This window comes from Carex rostrata, unplaced genomic scaffold, assembly GCF_964058835.1.
Source record: "Carex rostrata unplaced genomic scaffold, lpCarRost1.2 SCAFFOLD_38, whole genome shotgun sequence".
Lineage (NCBI taxonomy): Eukaryota > Viridiplantae > Streptophyta > Magnoliopsida > Poales > Cyperaceae > Carex > Carex rostrata.
The window spans coordinates 312,501-317,500 of NW_027601202.1; positions in this window are offsets into that span (position 1 = coordinate 312,501).

A 5,000-nucleotide genomic window follows, 5' to 3' on the forward strand; every position below is an offset into this window, starting at 1 on the left:
TGGACTGTTTTCGGGTCACTTTTGCCCAACGTTAGCGGCTTCCGCTTGCCGCTGGGCTGTTTTCGGGCCATTTTTCCCCCACACTTGGCCGTATCCGCTTAGTTTTCCCCAACGCGTGGCCGCATCCGCTTAGTTTTCCCCCGCTGAACTGTTTTCGGGTCACTTTTGCCCAACGTTAGCCGCTTCCGCTTGCCGCTGGGCTGTTTTCGGGCCATTTTTCCCCAACACTTGGCCGTATCCGCTTAGTTTTCCCCAACGCGTGGCCGCATCCGCTTAGTTTTCCCCCGCTGAACTGTTTTCGGGTCAGTTTTGCCCAACGTTAGCCGCTACCGCTTGCCGCTGGACTGTTTTCGGGCCAATTTCCACCGACTCTTGGCCGTATCCGCTTAGTTTTCCCCAACGCGTGGCCGCATCCGCTTAGTTTTCCCCCGCTGAACTGTTTTCGGGTCACTTTTGCCCAACGTTAGCCGCTTCCGCTTGCCGCTGGACTGTTTTCGGGCCAATTTCCACCGACTCTTGGCCGTATCCGCTTAGTTTTCCCCAACGCGTGGCCGCATCCGCTTAGTTTTCCCCCGCTGAACTGTTTTCGGGTCACTTTTGCCCAACGTTAGCCGCTTCCGCTTGCCGCTGGACTGTTTTCGGGCCAATTTCCACCGACTCTTGGCCGTATCCGCTTAGTTTTCCCCAACGCGTGGCCGCATCCGCTTAGTTTTCCCCCGCTGATCCATTTTCGGGTCACTTTTGCCCAACGTTAGCCGCTTCCGCTTGCCGCTGGGCTGTTTTCGGGCCAATTTCCACCGACACTTGGCCGCATCCGCTTAGTTTTCCCCAACGCGTGGCCGCATCCGCTTAGTTTTCCCCCGCTTAACTGTTTTCGGGTCACTTTTCCCCAACGTTAGCCGCTTCCGCTTGCCGCTGGGCTGTTTTCGGGCCATTTTTCCCCAACACTTGGCCGTATCCGCTTAGTTTTCCCCAACGCGTGGCCGCATCCGCTTAGTTTTCCCCCGCTGAACTGTTTTCGGGTCACTTTTGCCCAACGTTAGCCGCTTCCGCTTGCCGCTGGACTGTTTTCGGGCCAATTTCCACCGACTCTGGGCCGGATCCGCTTAGTTTTCCCCAACGCTTGGCTGCATCCGCTTAATTTTCCCCAGCTGAACTGTTTTCGGGTCACTTTGTCCCAACGTTAGCCGTTTCCGCTTGCCGCTGGACTGTTTTCGGGCCATTTTCCACCGACTCTTGGCCGTATCCGCTTGGTTTTCCCCAACGCTTGGCTGCTTCCGCTTAATTTCCCCCAGCTGAACTGTTTTCGGGTCACTTTTGCCCAACGTTAGCCGTTTCCGCTTGCCGCTGGACTGTTTTCGGGCCATTTTTCACCGACACTTGGCCGTATCCGCTTAGTTTTCGCCAACAATTGGCTGCATCCGCTTAATTTTCCAAGCTATACTGCTTTCGGGTCAGTTTTGCCCAACGTTAGCCGCTTCCGCTTGCCGCTGGGCTGTTTTCGGGCCATTTTCCACCCACGCTGGCACCGACGGGGCCATGTACACCCACGCGCGTGTACATGAGGGGGCACCCATTTTTGAAAACCTTGCCCCCCTATAGGGGAATATGCATTTTGAGGCTCTAGCCACGCCCAGGGTTACCACCCCCTGAAAATCCCCCAAGTCGAAATCACCCATGTAAAATATTCAAAAAAATCTCAAAAAATCACAAAAAATTTATAAAATCAAATAAATTCAAAAAAAAAAAAAAATTTCAAAAATTCAAAAAAAATTCAAAAAATTCAAAAAAATTCAAAAAAATTCAAAAAATTCAAAAATTCAAAAAAAGTCCAAAAACCCAAAAAAACTTCAAAAATTTCAAAAATTCAAAAAAATTTCAAAAAAAATTTCAAAAATTTGCCCCGCTGAACTGTTTTCGGGTCACTTTTGCCCAACGTTAGCCGCTTCCGCTTGCCGCTGGACTGTTTTCGGGCCAATTTCCACCGACTCTTGGCCGTATCCGCTTAGTTTTCCCCAACGCGTGGCCGCATCCGCTTAGTTTTCCCCCGCTGAACTGTTTTCGGGTCACTTTTGCCCAACGTTAGCCGCTTCCGCTTGCCGCTGGGCTGTTTTCGGGCCAATTTCCACCGACACTTGGCCGCATCCGCTTAGTTTTCCCCAACGCGTGCCCGCATCCGCTTAGTTTTCCCCCGCTTAACTGTTTTCGGGTCACTTTTCCCCAACGTTAGCCGCTTCCGCTTGCCGCTGGGCTGTTTTCGGGCCATTTTTCCCCAACACTTGGCCGTATCCGCTTAGTTTTCCCCAACGCGTGGCCGCATCCGCTTAGTTTTCCCCCGCTGAACTGTTTTCGGGTCACTTTTGCCCAACGTTAGCCGCTTCCGCTTGCCGCTGGACTGTTTTCGGGCCAATTTCCACCGACTCTGGGCCGGATCCGCTTAGTTTTCCCCAACGCTTGGCTGCATCCGCTTAATTTTCCCCAGCTGAACTGTTTTCGGGTCACTTTGTCCCAACGTTAGCCGTTTCCGCTTGCCGCTGGACTGTTTTCGGGCCATTTTCCACCGACTCTTGGCCGTATCCGCTTGGTTTTCCCCAACGCTTGGCTGCTTCCGCTTAATTTCCCCCAGCTGAACTGTTTTCGGGTCACTTTTGCCCAACGTTAGCCGTTTCCGCTTGCCGCTGGACTGTTTTCGGGCCATTTTTCACCGTCACTTGGCCGTATCCGCTTAGTTTTCGCCAACAATTGGCTGCATCCGCTTAATTTTCCAAGCTATACTGCTTTCGGGTCAGTTTTGCCCAACGTTAGCCGCTTCCGCTTGCCGCTGGGCTGTTTTCGGGCCATTTTCCACCCACGCTGGCACCGACGGGGCCATGTACACCCACGCGCGTGTACATGAGGGGGCACCCATTTTTGAAAACCTTGCCCCCCTATAGGGGAATATGCATTTTGAGGCTCTAGCCACGCCCAGGGTTACCACCCCCTGAAAATCCCCCAAGTCGAAATCACCCATGTAAAATATTCAAAAAAATCTCAAAAAATCACAAAAAATTTATAAAATCAAATAAATTCAAAAAAAAAAAAAAATTTCAAAAATTCAAAAAAAATTCAAAAAATTCAAAAAAATTCAAAAAAATTCAAAAAAATTCAAAAAATTCAAAAATTCAAAAAAAGTCCAAAAACTCAAAAAAACTTCAAAAATTTCAAAAATTCAAAAAAATTTCAAAAAAAATTTCAAAAATTTGCCCCGCTGAACTGTTTTCGGGTCACTTTTGCCCAACGTTAGCCGCTTCCGCTTGCCGCTGGACTGTTTTCGGGCCAATTTCCACCGACTCTTGGCCGTATCCGCTTAGTTTTCCCCAACGCGTGGCCGCATCCGCTTAGTTTTCCCCCGCTGAACTGTTTTCGGGTCACTTTTGCCCAACGTTAGCCGCTTCCGCTTGCCGCTGGGCTGTTTTCGGGCCAATTTCCACCGACACTTGGCCGCATCCGCTTAGTTTTCCCCAACGCGTGCCCGCATCCGCTTAGTTTTCCCCCGCTTAACTGTTTTCGGGTCACTTTTCCCCAACGTTAGCCGCTTCCGCTTGCCGCTGGGCTGTTTTCGGGCCATTTTTCCCCAACACTTGGCCGTATCCGCTTAGTTTTCCCCAACGCGTGGCCGCATCCGCTTAGTTTTCCCCCGCTGAACTGTTTTCGGGTCACTTTTGCCCAACGTTAGCCGCTTCCGCTTGCCGCTGGGCTGTTTTCGGGCCAATTTCCACCGACACTTGGCCGCATCCGCTTAGTTTTCCCCAACGCGTGCCCGCATCCGCTTAGTTTTCCCCCGCTTAACTGTTTTCGGGTCACTTTTCCCCAACGTTAGCCGCTTCCGCTTGCCGCTGGGCTGTTTTCGGGCCATTTTTCCCCAACACTTGGCCGTATCCGCTTAGTTTTCCCCAACGCGTGGCCGCATCCGCTTAGTTTTCCCCCGCTGAACTGTTTTCGGGTCACTTTTGCCCAACGTTAGCCGCTTCCGCTTGCCGCTGGACTGTTTTCGGGCCAATTTCCACCGACTCTGGGCCGGATCCGCTTAGTTTTCCCCAACGCTTGGCTGCATCCGCTTAATTTTCCCCAGCTGAACTGTTTTCGGGTCACTTTGTCCCAACGTTAGCCGTTTCCGCTTGCCGCTGGACTGTTTTCGGGCCATTTTCCACCGACTCTTGGCCGTATCCGCTTGGTTTTCCCCAACGCTTGGCTGCTTCCGCTTAATTTCCCCCAGCTGAACTGTTTTCGGGTCACTTTTGCCCAACGTTAGCCGTTTCCGCTTGCCGCTGGACTGTTTTCGGGCCATTTTTCACCGTCACTTGGCCGTATCCGCTTAGTTTTCGCCAACAATTGGCTGCATCCGCTTAATTTTCCAAGCTATACTGCTTTCGGGTCAGTTTTGCCCAACGTTAGCCGCTTCCGCTTGCCGCTGGGCTGTTTTCGGGCCATTTTCCACCCACGCTGGCACCGACGGGGCCATGTACACCCACGCGCGTGTACATGAGGGGGCACCCATTTTTGAAAACCTTGCCCCCCTATAGGGGAATATGCATTTTGAGGCTCTAGCCACGCCCAGGGTTACCACCCCCTGAAAATCCCCCAAGTCGAAATCACCCATGTAAAATATTCAAAAAAATCTCAAAAAATCACAAAAAATTTATAAAATCAAATAAATTCAAAAAAAATTCAAAAATTCAAAAATTCAAAAAAAATTCAAAAAATTCAAAAAAATTCAAAAAAATTCAAAAAATTCAAAAATTCAAAAAAAGTCCAAAAACCCAAAAAAACTTCAAAAATTTCAAAAATTCAAAAAAATTTCAAAATTTCAAAAAAAATTTCAAAAATTTGCCCCGCTGAACTGTTTTCGGGTGACTTTTGCCCAACGTTAGCCGCTTCCGCTTGCCGCTGGACTGTTTTCGGGCCTATTTCCACCGACTCTTGGCCGTATCCGCCTAGTTTTCCCCAACGCGTGGCCGCAT